Source organism: Quercus lobata, chromosome 4 (assembly GCF_001633185.2).
Source record: "Quercus lobata isolate SW786 chromosome 4, ValleyOak3.0 Primary Assembly, whole genome shotgun sequence".
Taxonomy (NCBI): domain Eukaryota; kingdom Viridiplantae; phylum Streptophyta; class Magnoliopsida; order Fagales; family Fagaceae; genus Quercus; species Quercus lobata.
In genome coordinates this window covers 77594134-77616525 of record NC_044907.1, presented here as the reverse complement: position 1 = coordinate 77616525, position 22392 = coordinate 77594134, and positions in this window count along the sequence as shown.

Sequence of the window (22392 nt, the reverse complement as noted above, 5' to 3'; positions counted from 1 at the left end):
CAAATGATCAATATAAGAATTTTTGAAAATTAGGTTTTTCGAAATTGGGGATTTTGTGAAATTCTTAATTTTCTTGTTCAATTTTCAAAATTGTGTTAAAATTGAACTATTTTGGAGCATTGGATCATGCATCATGTGTATTCTAATGTCATGCATCATATATTTTTCAGAAATTCCATGTTATCTTTTCTCTAACCCATTTTAACGTAGTCTGCCCTTGGTTTTTGTTGTGTTGTTTTTGTTTTTAGTTATAGCTCCTAAGGTTAGTAGAAAATTTAAGAATAGAAAATAGGAACCCTAGGTCTTCCTCTTCTGGTTCAGCTCTAGTTGGTAGAGTTAGGTTTTTGTCTGCAAAATGTGAGGAGACCTATGAGACCTTAACTAAATATAGGTCTATTTGGGGTGAAAGGGAGATTGTGTTGAGTGAGTTAGATCCCTCCATCTATAGGAACTTTGTGTCTAGGAACTGGGTTTCTCTATGTAAGGTGTCTAATCCTCCTCCTGCAACTTTGATTCGAAAGTTTTATTCAAACCACTCTGTCTATTCTGAGGTTCAGGTGGTCATTACTCGACCTCCTAGATTCAAGGTCAAAAGTTTACCATCTCTATGCAAATAGTTTATGAAGCTTTAGGAATGCCTTTAGTTCCTAAACCCACATATCCATACATTGAGTTTCCTTCTATTGATGATATGATGTCCTTACACTGTGGTAGGTTTTTTTCTTGGGGAAATAAACCAAGAATCAATTCTTGTGAGTTTACTGAGCTTAATTCTTTGTGTTTACAAATTTCCTATCATAACATCTATCCTATTTCCCATGTTCATACAGTTCCTATAAATAGATGTGTTTTTCTTTATGCTCTTATTACTAATGGTTCTATGTATTTTCCCTCTTTGTTTATTCAAACCATTGTTTATATTTGCAGGAGTAAGAGTAAATATCAAAAATTATTATTTCCTAGTATATATATATATATATATATATAGGATTTTGAGGTTTCTAGGGTTGTCTGATTCTCCTCCCTCAGAGTTAGTTCACATCACTACCCTTATAGAAGCCACCTTTCTTAAACAATGACAGACACAGATGAAGAGTGTTGAACCAAGCACTGGGACTTTAAAGAGATCATGAGGAGAAGATTCTACTGCAACTCCTACCTCTAGTGCTATGCCTACTACTGAGGAGACTTTTGTGGATCTGACTGCTACTGTGGATCCTTCTGGCGGTGCTGATGACATTGACCCTATTGTTACCCCTCCTCTATTGCTTTGTGCCATGATGGAGTCTTTCATTACTACTCAAGCAACCTACATGCAGCTTCTGGATGAGTTGTTAACTGAGGTTGCTTCATTGAGAGCATATTTTGCCGAGTATAGGAGTGCATTTCCAGCTCCTCCACCTTCTCATGATTGATATTGCCTTTGGCAAATTGTAACAAAAAGGGGAAGTAGGTTTAGGACTTTTTGTACTTAGGGGGAGTAGAATTATTGTATTCAGGACGAGGTTGATGTATTTTCTTTGGTTTTGATGTTTATTTTCTTCATTGTTTATATATGTTTAGTGTTTTTGTTCTTGTTTCACAAACATTGATGTGATTATTGATTATGATATTTATTGATGATGAGGTTATTCATTTTGATATTACTATCTCTTTATAGGGTTTGTGAATTACAGATCAGATTTTTACTTTGATTGTGTTACTATATTTTCCACACATGCATTTATGGTTTGTTTTCAGTATATGTGTGTTTCGTCACAGATTGTCAAATGAGGAGATTGTTAGGTTCTAAAGGTTTAGGTTTAAATGTTTAGAATCATATTTTTAAATGTGTTGTCAAATCGAGAACAAAATATGTCTAGTCTATGTGTTAGGCAATGCTTAAAGGTGTTGGTTACAAGCTTCAAGTTCAGTTGACTACAGAAAAAGGGAGTCAACTTTTGCCTTGCTCGACCAATCGAGAATTAGACTCGATTGATCAAAAATCGTAGCAAAAGAAATTCTGCAGATTTTAAATCAGGCTCAAGCCTGTGAAAACATTTAGGGATTCATCCTAACTTGTCCACATATAAAAGGGAAACCCTAACTACGTTTGGTAGACTATTGAGAAGACTTGTGTGTTACTCTTTGTGAGATTTGAGAGGTTATGTACCTTCAAACTACACAAGAATCTACCAAAGCAAGATCTACAGTTAAGCATTCGTAGAATCTAATTGCTGCAACAAGATCATTACTGATTGTGATCTGAAACCTTTGAGTGGGATCTCAAACTCACAAGCAAGAAAGCTTGTGTTAGTGTAAATCCAAGGAGAGAAGGAGTCCGTGGATTTGGATCTTGCACGTGGTCGTGTCAATAAGTTACTACATTAGATTTAGGGTTAAATCTTTTGCAAAAACTTTGATTCTCTTATAGTGAATTTACTTTACCTTGAGGATAGCTAGGTCAAATCCTTCCCAGGTTTTTACCTTGAAACAGTTCATTTCATTAGTTTTCATAAGTCATGATATCGTGGTGTTATTTACTTTTCCGCATTTGTGCATAATATGATATATGTTTGTTTAACCTATGATAGGCAAAAAACGAATTGACCTATTGTGATAAATTAACCAATTAATTTAGCCAGGTGAATTAATTAGGTTAATTAACATGTAAATGCATGGTAGCACAAACAAATCACCAATTAAACTAAGTATGCAACGAAAATTAAATAACATAGTGATTTGTTTACGAATAGAGAAAACCTCATGGCAAAAACCCTACCAGGTGATTTTAAGGTCACCACTCCTGAAATTCCACTATTATCACAACAAGCGGTTACAAGTAAAGGAATATCAGTATCTTATACCAACCTACAGTTGAACCCTTACCCTAATACCCAATTGGACTTGTTCTATAATGACAATTTCTCTTTTTGATGCATGACTCTCAGTACATGACTAAATAATTGCGTAGATCCCAATACACAACTTCAATCTCCAACTAGAGAAGGTTGTTGGCTGCAAAGTTCTTCAGTTCATCCCAATGATGAAGATCAAGAAGATGTTTGGTCACAAAACCCTACGATGCACAAACACAACAACTTCTTCATGAACGATGAACTAGGACAAATTCTGTTTCCTGTCACAATTTACTTGAACAAACTTTGTTCAACACTTGTGCAACTTGTGAACACTTTAACGGCCCTTAAAATAATCCTTTTATATGTTTAGGGTTATGAGAAAAAAAAAACCCAAACACATAAAACCGGATTGGAGTTAAAATAGAACTAGAATTCTTTTTTTCATTAAGCTCGACAGATACCTGTTTGTCGAGATGCTGTTGGGCAGCTATCAAGCCACGAGGCTAGAACAGCTTCTTAAGCTAGCTGTCGAGCTAGCTGTTGAGTTTTAATGACAGGCACTTCTTTAACTTGTTTCTTGGATAGACTTGCATGTCTTCAACACTTGATCTTGAAACACAGTTTTTTGAAGTATTAAACACATCCTAGATCTACCCAAATACAAGTAAAGTGTGTTTTGTCAAAGGATTAGCCAATTACATAAAATAGTGACATATGTTCCTAACAAATGAATCACATATGTCCTAACAATCTCCCCCTTTGGCAATTTGTGAAAAAACCACAATAAACAAATGAGATATGAGAGAAGTCATAAATCACTCAACTCATATTCACTTGTTGAATACAATAAAATCTATCCTAACACAAACTCTTGAAAAATCTTGCAAGAAGAGAGTTTATGGCAAGTAGGCTTTGACAACCTGTATTTCTGAAACACTTTAAACAAAACTCATCAATGTATCTTTGTGTGAAACAAAAATAATAGATTGCATACAAGTAATAAGAACCGTGTGTATAAAGAAAGAAAAGAAACAACACATACAAGGATAAATGAAAGAAACATACATCATCATATAAAGAAAATAAGTACAATGTATATCAATAATGGTCACAAGACCCACGTACAAGAATAAATCTAAAATAGAGAATAGAAAAAGGTACATGTAATCCTCACTACATCTCTAAAAAATATAAACACTTCCCCTAAGAAAATGTTCAATACTAACTCTCCCCCTAAGAATGACTACTCTCATATCCCAAAACTACTTCCCCTTTTTGTCACGAGTGACAAAGGGTAAAAGTGTCAAGTAGACATCTTATCGGTAGAGCTAGCATCTCCATCATCATCATCAGAAGCATCATCGTCATCACCATCATCATCATCCTCATCCTAAGAATCGGAAGCCACTAGAGGTGGAAGAGATGCCTCAAGAGCAAAACCACCCATGGCCGCCTACCGTCGTGCAATACGACCAACACAAACTTTCACCTGATACAGCTCTGTAGAGAGAGTATCAAGGCAAGCATCCATGCGCAATAGATACACCATGATGTCCCCTAGTGTCACATCGCTCGTAGAAGAGGAGGGAACAGATGTGGATGGAGCAGATCGAGATGGAGCTGAACGGGAGGGAGGAGCTACTGAATCTGACTGCCATGACCTAAACTACACCTCGCTACGTTTAACGGTAACAGCGTCTATGGCACACATGAAAGAAAAATGGTCGAAAAAGGGAAAAGAAACTAAAAAGTGGCATAAAATCCGTGTGATAGCCAAAGGGAAAATGAGCTTATCACGGGTAGCCATATCCTTAAACAAATCTATAATGGAAAGAATAAAATGTAAAGGAAAATCTATAGTGAGCTACTTTAACAAAGAAAGCAAAAATCGAGCACAAGGCTTTGTGATAGAGTTATAGTGAGAGAGTGGGTGCAAAACAAAAGTCATCACCATGTTAATGAATTTAGGACCTTTAGCAAAGGCCTTACACGGTGTAAACTGACGATCACCCCAATCAGAAGGGCGCTCGCAGAAAGCAGAGATCATCTCGTCTTTGGACACAGTCCTCAGACAATCATATCTAGGATAGTCAGGATGCTCTACCCATGGAACATGAAGCACATCCGCAACAAGCTACGATGTGACACAAATGCGCGTACCTCGAACGCGAGTAGAAAAGAGAGGTATTGAAGAATCAATTTCATGCATGTTGGAGTAAAACTCCTGAATTAGCAAGGACATATGACAGGGACGTCACACAGTGACTCCCAACCCCAACTGTGAATGACATTGAATAGGTCAATGTCGATGAAGTCCCCCAAAATGACTTGTTGTTCCGAATGAACACCTCATCGAGAAAATTTCTCCAAGAAGTCCTTTCAGGCATCCTCATCACGGAACCGAATAAAAGAAGGGATAGGATCAGAAGATGAAGTGGAGGCCCTAAAACATAAAGGGTTCTGGGACGGAGTAGATTTACATTTTGGTACCATAGACATGACTAACGTAAACAAGAGAGAGAATGGGAAGAAAGAGACAATCAGAAAAGCTTCAAACAGTTCAAATATAACAATTATATTGAAAAGAGAGTACACATACATGGGGAATGCATGAACATGTGATATGCAAAAGAAATTGCATCATGGGCTCAACCCAATCCAAACCTACCAATACACAAGCAGTTCAACATGTATAACACAACTAAATGCATGAAAATACAGTTATAATGTACATGGAATGCAATGCATGAAGTTTTTAAGATTGAATCTTCAAAACCCATCAAAAATTTTACAAAAAACTCTGTGATTTTGAAAAACCCCAAATTTTGAAAAAATCCCAAAAACTTAGGTTTCAAAGAATGAAATACATGAAAATGAGAGAATTGAAGCTTACCAAGTGAAGAAAAACTTGATTAATATTGAAAAATGCTTAAGGAAGAGGTTAGAAGTGAAATAGAGAGTGTTTGGGAGATGAACAGGTGTGGACAGATCGAGAGAGATCGAGGAAATGAGAATTGAATTGCGAAGAACATATATATAGATCCTCAGTAATTCTCGACAGATAAAGGTGTCAAGACATCTGTCAAGGAAGGTGTCAAGAAAAAAATGTCGATAGATGCAGCTGTTGAGACGGTGTCGAGGAACAAAGCAAAGACACAAGAAGAGAAGCTCGATCAATCCACCAACTATCGAGACACTATCAAGGGTCCAGGAACTTTCTCAATCAATTCACCTAGCTGTTGAGGATCTATCGAGATTGTGATAAGAAAAAGCTTAAGAGCTCGATAGATAGCCAGGTGTCAAGGAGGTATCGAGGAGGTGTCAAGATTGCTTATAAATCATTTTTCAAGAAAGGAAAAACACGAATATGAATGCAATCAAGCATGCAACTCAACCGAGGATCCAATCAACATTATAAGCTCTCAATGAAATCTCTCAACAACAATTTTAAGCACAATGATCCCAAAAACACACACACACACTAAACACGTCTAACCAATTTTATATTTAAAAAAAAAAGTTAAGATAATTTAGTGAGCATACATTAACACATGTAAAACTTTATGATGGCCAAATCACATTGTACCTGCACATGTATCAAAAGTAGCAAAGAATATTGCATGTTGTGTGTGAAAAACATCGCAAGATTACAAATGTGTCAACATGTTATGACGATTTGAGATATGAGAAAATCACTTTAACCCACACAAAATCATAACTGTTTGATGGGGACTATCAACTTCGAGGTATATCCTATAACTCCCATATCTCCTAGAATATACGCTTGCAATCATATTTAAAGCATTTGATCTTTTTGCTTTTTATTTTCTTTGCGTATTTTTCTTTTTAAGAAAATCATGCATGGGCATATGAGAGAGAGAAAAGAAATACCCAATTATGTTAAGCATTTGACATTCCAATTTTGCTATGCCAAAACACACAAATGTCATTGACATCACACTTTTGCTATGCCAAAGCATACAGATGTCATTTCATGATTGGCAGACAACAGTGGTGAGATGGTTATTTATGTCTTTCTCTTAAGATTTTCTAGTCCTTCCCGTCAAAAAGAGTATACAAGTGTTAAGTACAAGAGATCACTTAACCTTACTCATCACAAACACGAGCTACAAAGCTCACTTGCTTAGTTATGCATAGAGATGCTTATCTAAGCTACAAGAGACACAAAATTTAGAAAACTTTGTTTCAATGACCATCCAAGGTACACAAGTACCAATATACACAAAACACACAGTGTTTTTGTATTTTTCTGATTTTTCAATTTTTTTTATATCAAAAACAAAACAAAGCTAAAAACAAACAAAAACAAGTTAAACAAAACAAAGTATAAAACTAGACTGACTCAAAACAAAAGCAAAACACACAAGTTATGCAAAGCAAAAACAAAAACTCAAAGAGAGAAAGTGATAGAATCATTTGGAGCCCTTTTCCTTCCATACCTTGGAAGAACCTTTCCTTTGACTAAACCCTTGAACTGGCAATGAGGGGGAAGAATTAAAACCATTCAAGTTTAAAAAGAACATGAGGGCTTTGAGAAGATCTCCAAGGGGAGCAAAAGAGGATTGAAGCTGATTCTGGCTTCCAGATGCTATCATGTCATTGCTCTGTTGAGTGGCTAACCGCTTATAGCAATTTGGTCGAGTGTAAACCATAACTCCATAATAATGACAGAGATGCTGCTTCTTCTGTTTAGGCTTTTGAGAGTTAGCCTTCTTAGCCCTAGGTTTTTTACCTTCCTTCTTAACTTCCTTAGAGGGTGCTCCTAAGATAGATTTATATTTGTCTAAGTTCTCACTAGCTAAATCAGTTTTAACATCATTGTTCTCAATTTCAACATTATTGCTATGAGGAACAAAAATAGTAGTACTGGTAGAAGTAGTATTAGAGGAGGAGAGATCATACCCTAAACCGGTTCAATCAGAAGTAGATTTCTGAAGACTGAGCATCTCATCAAGCTTTGCATTTAAAGCCCTCTCCAAATAAGCTCTGACTTGAAACAGCTTCGCTTCAAGCTTCTTAGTCTTCTCAGCCAAAAAATTATTTTCAAACCTCAATGCTGCAATAGTCTGATTAGCTTCATCAAAATTTGTGGAAAGCTCCTCTTGCTCGAGTTCCACATCACTAAGCTTCTTGGAGGCCAACCTATACATCTTTTCATGCTTCTCTAAGACCTTGTACAACTTTGCATAGCCTGTATGGATGTCATCTTGGTCATCCATCTTCTCAAACTTGGACTCCACCAATTCCTCTTCTTCATCCACATCTTCAACAATCCCCTCAGTAGGATTGACAGTGGCAGTAAAGACATTTAAGATTCTGTCATCCTCATTGTCATAATCATCCTCAAGCTTGGTGTCGCTTAAGGTAGCAGCAACTGCCTTGCTCTTTCCAATGCTTTTGAGATATGTAAGACACTCCTATTTCATATGACCGAAGCCTTGACACCCAAAACACTTAGTTCCTGCGAGAACAGTGTACTGACTGCCATCCCTAGCATCCTTCTTCCCTTTGTCTTGGCTTTTAAACTGAGAAGAACTAGATTGCCTACAGTCTTTGTCGAAACCCTTACCATTTGCATTCTTCATGAACTTCTTGAATTACCTGGTGATGTAGGAATTTATCTTAGAATCTTTATCGTCTGAAGACTCATCCGTGTCACTGCTCTTGGCCTTCAATGTCGTGCTCTTGCCTTTACCCGATTTGCCAATTCTAGTTAACCCTAGCTTGTAGGTCTGTAGATTGCCAACCAGCTCTGTCAATGGAATCTTGTCAATATCCTTTAATTCCTTGATCGTCGTGATCTTTGCATGGAATCTCTTGGGTAGAGATCTGAGCACTTTCCTCACAATCTTGGGTTCAAGAATGGTTTCCTCAAGATTGAAGGTTGAGTTCACTATGTCCTTGAGTTTGGCATAGAACTCATCAAACGACTCATCCTCTTCCATCTTAATCTCTTCGAAGCTTGTAGTGAGCCTCTGTAGCTTCGAATCCTTGACAGTCTTGGTTCCCTCATAGGTTGTTTGGAGGATGGTCCATGCTTCCTTTGTAGTTTCAATTGAGGATATCTTCTTGAATTCCTCATTAGTGACTGCACTGAACAAAGCATTCAATGCCTTACTATTGAAGTTTGCCGCCTTGATCTTGGCTTCATCTCAGTCAACTGGTGCTTCCTTTGGCTTAGTCCAGCCAATCTCTACAACTTGCCACACCTTCTCATCTAGAGACTGCAAGAAAGCTCTCATGCGTACTTTCCAGTATGCATAGTTAGTGCCATCAAATAAATGAGGTATGATTAAAGATTGTCCTCTATCCATGACAAACAGGGGTCAATGGATCAAACACAGAAAAGAGTAACTTTAATCAAAGTATGCTTGCTCTGATACCACTTGATAAGCCAAAAACGAATTGACCCCTTGTAATAAATTAATCAATTAATTTAGCCAACTGAATTAATTAAGTTAATTAACATGTAAACGCGTGATAACACAAACAAATCACCAATTAAACTAAGTATGCAGTGGAAAATAAATAACACGGTGATTTGTTTACGAATGGGGAAAACCTCATAGCAAAAACCCTACCGGGTGATTTTAAGGTCACCACTCCCGAAATTCCACTATTATCACAACAAGCGGTTACAAGTAAAGGAATCTCAGTACCTTATACCAACCTACAGTTGAACCCTTACCCCAATACCCAATTGGACTTGTTCTATAGTGAAAATTTCTCCTTTTGATGCAGAGCTCCCAGTATGTGACTAACTAATTGCGCAGATTCTAGTATGCGACTTCAATAACCAACTAGAGAAGGTTGTTGGCTGCAAAGTTCTTCTTCATCCCAACGATGAAGATCAAGAAGATGCTTGGTCTCAAAACCCTACGGTGTACAAACACAACAACTTCTTCAAGAACGATGAACTAGGGCAAATTTTGTCTCCAGTCACAATTTGCTTGAACAAACTTTGCTCAACACTTATGCAACTTGTGAACACTTTGACAGCCCTTAAAATAATCATTTTATATGTCTAGGGTTGTGAGAAAAGAAAGCCTAAACACATAAAACCAAATTGGAGTTTAAACAAAACTAGAATTCTATTTTTCATAAAGCTCAACAGATACCTGTCTATCGAGATGTTGTCTGGCAGCTGTCGAGCCACAGGGCTGGAACAACTTCTTAAGCTCGATGGATAGCTAGCTATCGAGCTAGCTGTCAAGCTTTAATGACAAGCACTTCTTTAGCTTGTTTCTTAGACGAACTTGCATATCTTCAACACTTGATCTTCAAACACAGTTTATTGAAGTATTAAACACATCCTAGATCTACCCAAATACAAGTAAAGTGTGTTTTGTCAAAGGATTAGCCAATTACATAAAATACTGACATATATTCCTAACAAGTGAATCACATATCTCCTAACAACCTAGATCTGAATAATAAATCTAATAATCAACTTGGTTAATTAATTAGGTTAAACAATCTAGTTTAAGGGGTCTAAATGAACAAACACTTATGCATCGTATTGTACTCTAGCTTTCTTCTTATCTATCAAAGCCAACTGTTCATATCTTTCTTTTATCCAATCCTTTTGTCACGACCCAAATCCATGGAACATGAATTTAGATGCATGACAAACCTGCTAAACTCATATAATTCCATAAACATAATCAATCCAAAATAAATCAATACTCCAAAGAAATAATACTCTTAAAATCCTCTTACAAAAAGTCTAAAGTCCACAAATGGGAAATAATCTCCACCATAACAAAAACATGAATTGCAAAATAAAGGTAACTAAAATTCTATAAGTCTTCAATTCATACAGAAGTCGCCTACAACTTCCATGCTCTACCTTGCACCTTACAAAGCGACCCAACGGTTCTATATTCCCAACTATACTTTAATCTGAAAAATAGTAATTGTTGGGGTGAGCCACACATCTAGTAAGTAATTATACAGAATACACAATGGAATAGAGTCAAGCAAAGCACGAGTATTTTACTTTTTCGCAAACTCATTCAATGATATCAAAAATAATTATTCCACAAAGCATATAATGAATCACTTAATACATATGTAATCACATCTTAAAATCATTTGAAATCACATACATAAAATTGATCAAAGCACAGTTTCACATATACACATCACATATTCTCACATACAATCCTGTGAGCGGATACCAACATCTAACTCTTGTTGGTGAGGGATCAACACATATTCTCACATACAATCCTGTGAGCGGATTTACACATATATCTGATATGTCTGATCAATTCTAAAAACACTTATTTTGAGCCACATATCACAAAGAAAAGTTTATACAAAATATAATAATTTACTTGATATTAACAATTTCTTTTCAAATACAGAGGCATATCAAAGATCACAATATCAAATAGAACATAAATCAAAGGATGCTTGACTCTCTTGGGGAATGAATAGAAACTGAGGAGTTTATATAAATATATTACAATTCTTGAGTAAATCTGAAAATTTAATTGGCTAAAAGAAACATTTTAAATACCATTTGGAGAATAGGAATATCACTAAAATCACATGGTTTTAACAAATTTAAAGAACAAGAACCTTTTTAGAAGACTTACTTTGAAACTTAATTATTTTCAGAAAATAGTTTAGTTTAGAAATCATCTTTTAAATGAGATTGGGACATTCAAAACGTCATTTAAAATTCAAAGAATCTTTAAAACATTGTCTAAAAGTTGAAGTTTCTCTTTCAATGATTAAAAATAATGCTTTCGATAAACTTTCGAAAATGTAAGCTTTAGAAACATAACTTTTGAAAACTTTTGACTTCTAAGAACCTAAAGAATAAAACTTGTGCATATTATGCATAATTACTTACAGCACTTGAATCACTCTGATAGTCCAGCCGAAACAACCTCCAAAAAGCCTCAAAACACTCTTAAATAGGACCTATAATCAATCATGGAAATTACTAAATATCCTCGACAAAATATAAAACTTATCGAATTATACAAACTAACTCACTATGAAAATACTTTGCTGAACTAATTAATAACACTAATGCAAGGAATCTCTACCCAAAATATTTCCTTGAATTTATCAAACCTTAGAGGCAGTAACTAATATATTGTAAACTTAAGATTTGATAAATATACCCCAACGAAAGTAAACCCTTAAACATGACTTAAGCTTTATAATCTTGAATTTTGTTCTAGAATACAAGCTGTAGGGACTCTAGGAATTAATATATATATATATATATATATATATATATAACCCAAAGAAATGTAAAAGCCATGTACCTGATTAAACTGTTTAACCCGTGGCTTGTAATCCCAAAGAAAAAAAAACGTTAAGCCAATCTAATCTATATAACCACTAGGAAACGTAAAAGCCATGTTTTCCTTGAATTAGGATTTGCAATCTAGGAATTAATATTTATATAACCCAAATGAAGAGCATAAAATCATTTACACGAATTAAGATTTATAGTGTAAACAATCCCCTTTTAAACAATCTACCCATCACTACCGATTCCATGATAAGATTCTAACTTTTTAATTCTTTGATTCTAATGGTGAGAAATCGTACCTTGAAAAAATCTGATTGCCTCTTCAATTGTATATGCTCTAACTCCAAGGAAAACCTCTTAGCCTCTTTGATAAAACCCTAGCCTCCTTAGTGATGAAACCCTTCTTATCCCAAAACCCTAATTATTTTTTCCTCCAACTTATATTTTGACACATTAGAGATGTGGGCTTGGTGGGGTAGTGGGCTGGAGTTTAAAATCCACTTGAGCTTATCTCTTTAATCTCCAAGAAGCCCATAAAACATCTTCATCTTTTATTTATTAGTTAAATTGCCGCACTAAATTGTATGCACTAAAACTTTGATTTTTCTCGCCTATTTGTAGCACCACCAAATTGTCTACTCCTATCTTATTGTGCACACACATATAGTACATCAACTCTATATTAAAATGGTAAGGTACCATGATAATCATAAAAAAAAAATTGGGGTATTACACCTTTTCTAGGACTTTGGTTTCTACTAGCATCCTAAACAATTTTATCTCCACTACAATGGGAAGTACCGCTTCTCTCCTACAAACTAAAGAGTAGGGAGTTGCCCTTGTCAATGCACAAATAGAAGTTCTATAACCCAATAAGGAAAATGGAAGATTTCGGCCAATATTTGTATGTCACTACCATCTTGGCTAGGATATTCTTGATGTTCTTATTGGCTACTTCTATAGCCCCATTAGTCTACGGTTAGTATGGTGAAGACTTGTGATGCTTAAGGTTGTACAACTCAATGATCCTTCAAACCTCACCCTCAAAGTGGGAACCACTATTTAAGATGATCTATTGTGGCACTCCAAATTGGAAAATGATGTTGTTCTTTATGAATCGAGCCACATGCTTGGCTTTTAGTATGGAGTAGGAGGATCCCTTTATGCACTTGGTGAAGTAGTCAATCGCCACTAATATGTATTCATCTTCGTTCGAAACCTTAAGGGCTATTCTCTCAATCACATCTATGTCCTATTCTTAGAAAGGCCAAGGAGAGGTTAAACTATACAACTCACTAGGTGGTACATGGTTCAAATTTGCATGTGTTTGTCAATCGTGGAAACACTTCACAAAGTTCACACAATTCATTTCCATTGTTTTGTAATAGTATCCCATCCTTAGGATCCTTTTGGCCAACATTCTCCCATTCATATAAGGGCCACAAATCCTTCAATGGACTTGTTCCATTACTCTTTCGACTTCTTATTTCTTTAGACAACAAAGGTGTATGCCATCACAGGACCTCCTATAGAGCTGACCTCCACATAGGATGTATTGCATTGCCATCATCCTAAATGAACAATGTTCTCTCTTATCAACACTGTCTGGATATACTCCCAATTCCAGGAATTTCATGATCTCAAGATACCAAGGGACTCCTTATTCTATAGCCAAAACTAAAGACTTTGCCCTCTCCTTGTGTACCAACTTATAACTTTGTTCTATTCCAAAGGGTTATGTCAATCTTATCAAAGTTTTTGGTCAAATTCTCTAAATATTGCTGATAAGGTTTCAAGTTTTCCTTTTTCACCTTCCACAATTTAAGTTCAACTTGATTGCCAAAGGTATATGGGATCCATCCCACTTCCATATTGGTTCATAGCTCCATCGAAATAAATCTTCTATACCCCTAGTTCAACTTAAGCCCCCGTTCCCCAATGATGTTGAAATTCTAAAGCCTTAGGGGCCAATCAAATTAAAATTGACTTGAGGAGAGTATTTTTGGAAAATTTTACTCTTTTGTGAACTAAATAAAGCTATTTTTGAAAAATGAAGGCCACAGCAACCCTAGGGCATGCGTACGCATAAATGCGTATGTGCACTCATGATCCAGACCTATGTACGCATGCGTATGCATACACGGGCATGTGTATGCATGCTAGGGTTCCAAAAACAATGAAAGGCAAGTTTTCTACATTAAAGTTGAGATTTGGAACGAATCTCACATCATCTGGGAGTTGTTCCAAACCCCTATTTTCTCACTATATAAAACCTTACATTGTACCTGTCACGCCCCGAACCCAAGTAAGAGCTAAGCACGTGACAACAACCACACACTTATAAAGTTTACACCCTACGAGTGTGTAAGGCCCTCTTAACAATTAAAGAATTAACCTCAAGAAAATTTCATCAATAAATTTAAAAATATCCTCAATAAAGAAATTCTCAAAAGATCTCCAAATAATAATCTTCCAACATCAAATAAAAATAAACTAAATCCTTTAAATCTAAAGGACTACACAAATGGTAATCTTAAACATAAAAGTTCAAATCTTATTCCATTGATTTCCTAAACTTCACTCATGCGCACATCCCAGTGGATGCCCAAACATATGCTACTCTTCCTGATCAAAATCTGAAAGGAGAAAGAGGGCGGGTGAGTTGACAACTCAATAAATAACCAAAATCCAAATAAGTTCTATCCAACAATAGATCTATAAAGTAATAAGATGTAATATGAATCTTCAAAGTTATAATATGCTATGAGTTTTCAAAAATAGCTAAAGAAGTTTCATAATCTGAAAATAATACTTTGCAAATAGATCACAAACTTTAATCTTACAATTATATCATAGATGGTTTAGAAAGTAGTTAGTTTTCCATCTAACAAAAGCTATAACTTACAATAGGTTCCAACAAATACATAAGCTATTTTAATGACTCAAAATAGTTAAATATTCAAACGTAATTCATATTCTTAACAATCTTATGACTATGGTCACGCTATATCCTCGTAACTGGGCATCAGAATACCAATGAATAACCTCTATTGGCTGGGTATCAGAGTACCAATGAATAACCCTATTGATTTGGATATCAGAGTACCAATGAATAACCCCCATTAGTTTGGGTATTAGAATTAATTCATAGTCAATTTGTCCATAATCATATATATGAAATCATAGTTTCTAACAAAAAGATATCTTATTCAAATACATACATATACATATATATATACACATATATAATCGTATATTCAATATTCAAATATATTTGTGATATTTCTATATTCTTTACTTTAAATCAATATAGCTAAAGAAACAATTAAATAAAATAAATCTTATATTCAATGTTCATATTTATTGGTGGAAATTATTTATTTTTTACTTTGAATCAGTATAACTAAAAACAATTAAATAAAATACATCATATATTTAGTAATCAGATATATTTGTGATAATTCTTTACTTGAAATCAATAATACAATAGAAATAAATTATAACAACTATAAATAATTTTCAGTAGTTAAAATGCGCAAAGATAAGGTTACTTACCTCCAAAAGTTATTCCAAAAGAAACTTTTCCATAACACTACCTCTAAAATCCTTAGATATCACCTAGAACAATCTCCAAATATTTTTACTCAATAATCAAATAATTTTTTAAAAAAAAGACTTATAACGGTACCCGACCAGAAGAAAAAACTATTGAAAATATCTCATAATTGTCTACTTATCTCACACCAAAATTCCATCTAATCATAATATTTTTCTTTTATATATATATATATATATATATATATATATATTCTGCCATCATTTATGCCGTAAAAGATAAGGTTATAGTACCTAGAAGTAGTACTATGTCACACTAGACAAGGACGTGTGCTACACTTTACAGCTTTCTTCTTCTTCATTTTTTTTTTTTTTTTTTTTTTTTTTGTGTATTTCACAAAGGAGATTTATTTGTATTTTGGCCTTAGGTTTACCTTGTTAAAAGTAAAGTAAGTTCTGGGATTTTTTAAATTTATTTTTTATTTAGTGTCTGTGATGAAATGTAAGAATCTTGGGCTTGGGCATAGTTTTATGAAATTTGCTTAGGTAAGATTAATGGTCTGTTTGGGATTTACTTATTTTACTGAAACTAAATTTTTTTTACTGAAAGTAATGTAGATAAAGGTAAAAGTTAGCTGAAATAGTATAATGAGACTCATGAATAATACCAAAAATTGCAATGGAGCTCATGAATAGTAGCAAAAATAAGCTGAACAGTAAAATAAGTTGGCAAAAATAATTTTTGCCAAACACACACTTAGGGTACGTTTGAGAATAACTTATTTAATTAAAACTAAAAATGTTTTGCTAAAAATATGGAAAAAAAAATTAAAAACTAGCTAAATAGTACAATATGACTAATAAATAATACTAAAAAATGCAATGAGATCCATAAATAATATTAAAAATAAACTAAAAACTTAAATAAATTGAACCTTTCATCACATCTCAAACAAACTCTTAATTTCTTAAAATCCTCTAAAGTTCTTAAGATAGTTCTATCATGATACGTTGAATTTTGTGTATTTTTCATATTGGGAGAAATTTTCTCCTCAGTTTTTTCTTTTAACTTCCTTGAAAGTGTGGGATTTCAAATGGTGATTAAGGAATTTCAAATGGAGGTTTGCTGTGGTGTTTGAGTGGGAATTTTTATGTTGGGCAACAGAGCCCTAGATGATTGGGTATTTTCATTTTTGAGTTTTTGGTTCTGTTTGATCATGGAGAAATTGTAAAAACCTGCAAAATGAAAGGTGAGCAAAGAAGATAAAAAATAAATAAATAACCTGAAACTATTTCAGAAAATTGGAGGACAAATAAAACTTATGAAAACCAAAAACACCTTGTTTGAATATTGATGATGTCTTATTTGAAAATGGATTATAAGTGCCCCCATAAATATAAAATCAAAAGGTGAATTTTTAACTTTAACCTTTGTTTGAATATTGATGATGTCTTATTTGAAAATGGATTATAAATTTTTTTGAAATTACAAGGTAGAGATACACTAAAAAGTCCGTATTTTAATCTTAAATTCCCATATAATATTTGATTGAAAAGATCTTTAATTTTTGCTTTCTTCGCACCCCTTTTTCTTGTATGATATGACCCGAAGTACAACTTTAGGTTTGTCTTCCTAAGCCCAAAGCCTCGTGCTTCCACCAATGCCTGCCGGAGCCACGGCTACTTCAAATCCCCTTTCCTACCACTATCTCCAGAAGCTTCTCCCAAGCCCAAGCCCAAGCCCATCGCTCTGTTCCAAAAGGCTAACCCCTTCATTGTTCAAGCTGCTCTCACTGCCTCTTAATTTCAGGCCGACTGAACCCAAAGTGAGTTATGACTAAGGCGAGCTCCGAGCCTCCTAGCTAGGCCAGGCCACTTAGGTTGTACCTAGACCCCTCTATTGGGAAAAAAGACCCAAAATTTTAGATTAATAATTAGTTTCACTATAAAAGTAATTTAAAATTTTTTTAAAAAAATCTCTCTCTCTCTCTCTCTCTCTCTCTCTCTCTCTCTCTCTCAAAACTAAAATTAAAATTGGAAGAATGCATTAATTTTGAATCTCAAAAAGAAAGAAGAATGGATTTTAAATAAAAAAAATTTTAAAATTTAAATATAAATAATGCCTTACTTAAAATTGTCACCTTAAGCTTCAAACTAAATAAGCCAGCTAATAAAGATATGTAAATTTAATGCATTTATTAATAGTTCTTTTCTTTTAATTCATAAGTTACATGCGAACTTAATGGATTCTGAACCTACGATGAGTAATTATTGGATATTCTCAGAATACCATAATTGCGTACTCCTCCATCTCACATAATAATGGGTCCTACTAATTAAATTTATAGTGAGATCCACAATTCATGTGAGAGGGGAGAATATGCATTTATGATACTATCGGAGTATTCAATAATTTTCCACCTACGATCTCATTCTCCCACAAGAACTTATAAGAGAAGTGTCAGTTGATTTAGACTCCATTGGCAACTAAACACATTTTAAGCATTATAGTTATTAAAACCATAAGTAATTATACAATACTCGTGAGTAAAAATAATGATTCTGCCTCTCATCTCACATAATAGTGAATTTTACTAATTAAATTTATCGTAAGACGATCGATTCATATGAGATAAAAGATTATGCCATTATTGTACACTTTACAATTCAGAGGAGGGAATACACACCACAGTGAAAATTGCAATTTGGTTAATTTTTGGATATTCCAATGAATTTGGTAGGGTTAATGGTAATTTTTGCTAAGCATCTCTATAGTGGTTGATTAGGGTTTATTTTTTTTAATGAATAGTAAAATGCATTGAGGAGAACGTAACATAATATTCCATGCCTAGGGTGATTAAAGTTTAATCAAATCATTAGATTATATTAACTGTTTAAGAAAAGCTTTATTTGTTATTTCCCGGAAAGCTTCTTGAGATCAAGCTTTTATGAGTCTTCAACGCATTTTCCATGAAAGGACCACATCGAATTCTTTTTAAAAAAAAACATTGAACTATGACCACAACAACCATACCTTTTACATTTTACCGTACCTTTTTTTTTATTTAATGAAACATTTTGCGATACCTTTTATATTTGTATCTATTTTCACTTTCATTACACCAATGAGAAAATGTTCTTTTGGCTTTAAGATCACACAAACTATTGTCTATACTTTTGAAGGCAGGGATTAAAGTGATCCAACTACACTTGTCTCATAGAACCGCCCAAATTATTTAACCTTAGCAACACTTTTAGCATTTCCATTTCCATTTCAGCAATTGGAGAAATTCCGCGTTCAATCATGTCTACCATGGGACATCTTTTTCAAATTTGTTTCGTTCCTTCTCTCCTCTGCAGCAATATGGATGAAATTAACGGGTGATAGTCTTAAACTAGGCGACAGGCTCAATTCCTGAAGGAACCTGGTTTACATAATAATGAGCACATCAGTATAGCCTATTACTCGTTGAAAAAAACAAAAGAGGAAGAGCAATTAATGAGGTGACGGTTATAACGGAAACAAACAAATGCTTTACATTTCACATTCAACAGCACGCGCACGCGCACACGCACACGCACACCCCAATAGAAAAAGAAAAAGAAAAAGATGTCGTTGATATAGCGTAAGCTTTTTTTTTTTTTTTTTTTAATGTAAGATATAAATTTTATTCTAATCTAAATTAAATGTATACGTATGTGAAATTTCCTTCTGAAGACTTAAATCCCAGTCTTTACTCTCTATATTTCACAATAACTTATACTTATAGAATGACTATCGCACTAAGAGTGTGCAGTAGTGATATAGCAGAGCTTTGATACTTCTATATTGTTTAACTAAATAATAGTAAGTATATGCAAAATAAAAATAGAAAAGAGGCTACCTAGCAATATTATGGGTGACATAATTAGTCTCTCGAATGGTATGATTAATAGAACAATTAGTAAAGGAATATAAACAGTTTTAGTTTAAGTAGTAATATTCTCAATTGCCTAATGTGGGGAAATTGATGAACTTTGAAGTGGTAGAATCACGTTTAGATCATGTTAGGCTCATATTTTTGTGAGTCTTGAGTGTGTTTAAGGTGTATTTTAAAGTCCAAGAAAAAAACCTTAGTTCAGCTCAGGACTCAAGTTCAACGCAAGAAAAACAAAGTTTCTATAATCTCGATTCCAGGTCGACTATAAGTTTGATGATTGAAATTATACGTATTAGCAAAAATCTAGTACACGTAATAACACAACTTATTTTTTTCCTGGTTTGTGATCTAATTGTTGCGCTATTTAAAGGACATCATAAGCTATCCCTAGAGAGGGTTTTTGGCAAGTGAAATCACCGTTTTGTGTGGTTGGGGTTTGTATAACTATGTTTCTCTTAATTTCACCATGTCAGAGACATACAAAGTAGATCTGAAGATCAGTTGGTGAAGAAGTTGAAGTCAAAGCTCCAACCACAAATTAATTATGGAGATCCAATCTTTAAGAGGTTAGAGAGGCAAAAACCCTAAACTTTTTAGAAAATAGATCTAAGCCTCCATTTATTCAATATGTGAAAGCTCAAGAGCAAATAGAGAAAAATCAACAAGGTGTTGTTGATGCCATAGTGCAAATCTTATATGAAGTCATAAAGCAATCTAGTCTACATCAAAGTTGTTGGTCTAAATATTTAAGTGGTTTTCTTGAAGTCACAAACGAAGAGTTCGTATGATATCAATTGAGAATAGAAGAGTCTATGGATTCGGAGCTATATGTGGTCATGTCAGTAAGTACTACAAGTTTTTACTATGAAACAGTTTGTTTTAAAAGTTTTCCTAAGTCACCATATTGCTGGACACGACTTGTCCAATCAACACTCTATTCCTGGCTTTTTGTCAGGTGTCACTCATGAGCAGAGTCAATCACCTAAGGTCGTAAGTAGACTTTGAATGCAGCTTTCACAAATGTAGAGGGGCTCAAATACAATTAAGTCCCATAAATATATATTAAAATGATTAAAACAAAGTACATACAAATTTGTCACTAAATAAAGCCCATCAACATAGTCTTTTCAAAGTGATCGTAACACCCCTTGACAAGATGTCTTCTCTCCCTTGATATTTGCATCTCCTCCTATGAAAATTATACCCTAATAAAATGTCCACAACAGCCAAATAAAGCAATGATGAGGGAAAGATATGAAGATAATAACGAGTATAAAGAAGCATAAGAGGCACATAATGTATGAGAAATGAAGCTCAAAGAAAAATGAGTTCATGAATGAACGACATGAAAAGAACTGAAGGTGTATTAATCACACTCACCAACATTCAAACATTTTAGATAAGCACAAGAACCCATAATTTATTTTCTTGTCTCTTCTAATCTTGTCCTCTCTTGGCAACCAAACAGTACACATCTAGGTGTCTTTAAATTTCTCTCTCTCCAAAATCACTCTCCTCACCAAAATCAAACCCCGAAAAACACTATCAAATCCAACAAAAATAAACCTAGCATAACTATCTATTTTTCTCTCTCTAAAATTGAAAATTACTTAAATCTTTCTTGTGTTGGATAATTCATACCTAGGTATTTTTTATGACAGACAAATGAGGGCAACTGTTGTTCAACCGCTCATTCAAGCTTGGTGAAGATTAAATTGGTGGAGGTGGATTCAAGGTGGCATCTTTCAATTGCTCCTTCCTTAACAACAATGATCAGATTAACAAATCCTCTATTCCAAGAGAGGGCCTCATTTTTATCATTGCCTCATACTTGGGTCTCCCACCAAGAAGCAAGGATCAATACTCACCATCAAAGGCATCCAGTTGTCCACTAATTGGGAGATAACTGCTTGAAAAGCTTCTATTAAGTAGTTAATATAACATATAGGGACACTAGTTGAACCCAAAGATTTAAGCTTATGAGTTTGGGCGAACTACATTATATTAACCACTCATTATTGACATTCTTATTCAATGTGGAACTTCACTCACACGTGTATTATCAACAATCTCCCCCCCAACCCCCACACGTGAGTCTCTGCCTCTTTGTGGCTTTTGACCAAGTCCCTACTCGTTCTCCCTTGCTTATGGGCTTTTACCATCACTAGTGCATCATCCATGGACCCTTTGTACACCATCCATGGGAACTAACTCCCACAATCTTGTCCATTGGAACTTCGCACTTCACCGTGATCTAGAACTATTAACAATATTCCTTTATTGGGTCTTTCTCCAAGATTGTTTGTGTAGGCCCTTTAGGCTTGCTCTGTCCCTACTAGAAAGGGACCCTAAATACCTTATCACCTTTACCACACAACACCGTGGACTTTGATACGACTTGTTGGGGAGCTAACACCTTGGGGAGAGTCCAATTGAGAAGTTAATATAACATATTGGGACCAAGGTTTTTAATTCCATTACACCAAGCTATTCTGGATTGGCTACTGGAACAAAATACTTTAATACTGGTGTGTTCTGCTACACCATTTCAGGATTATGAACTAGAGATATATATATATATATATATATATGTTACGTTATTATTATTTGTATCATTATAGTGAAAGAAATACATCTGAAGAGTACTTAAGTTTCAATGTAATTTATTCAAATTAAATTAATAATCTAGAGTGAAGTATTGAATAAAAAACAAATGAATTGTAGAGTTTTTTTTTTTTTAATTTCGTTATTTAAATGAGGGTGTTTAGACCTCTTTAAG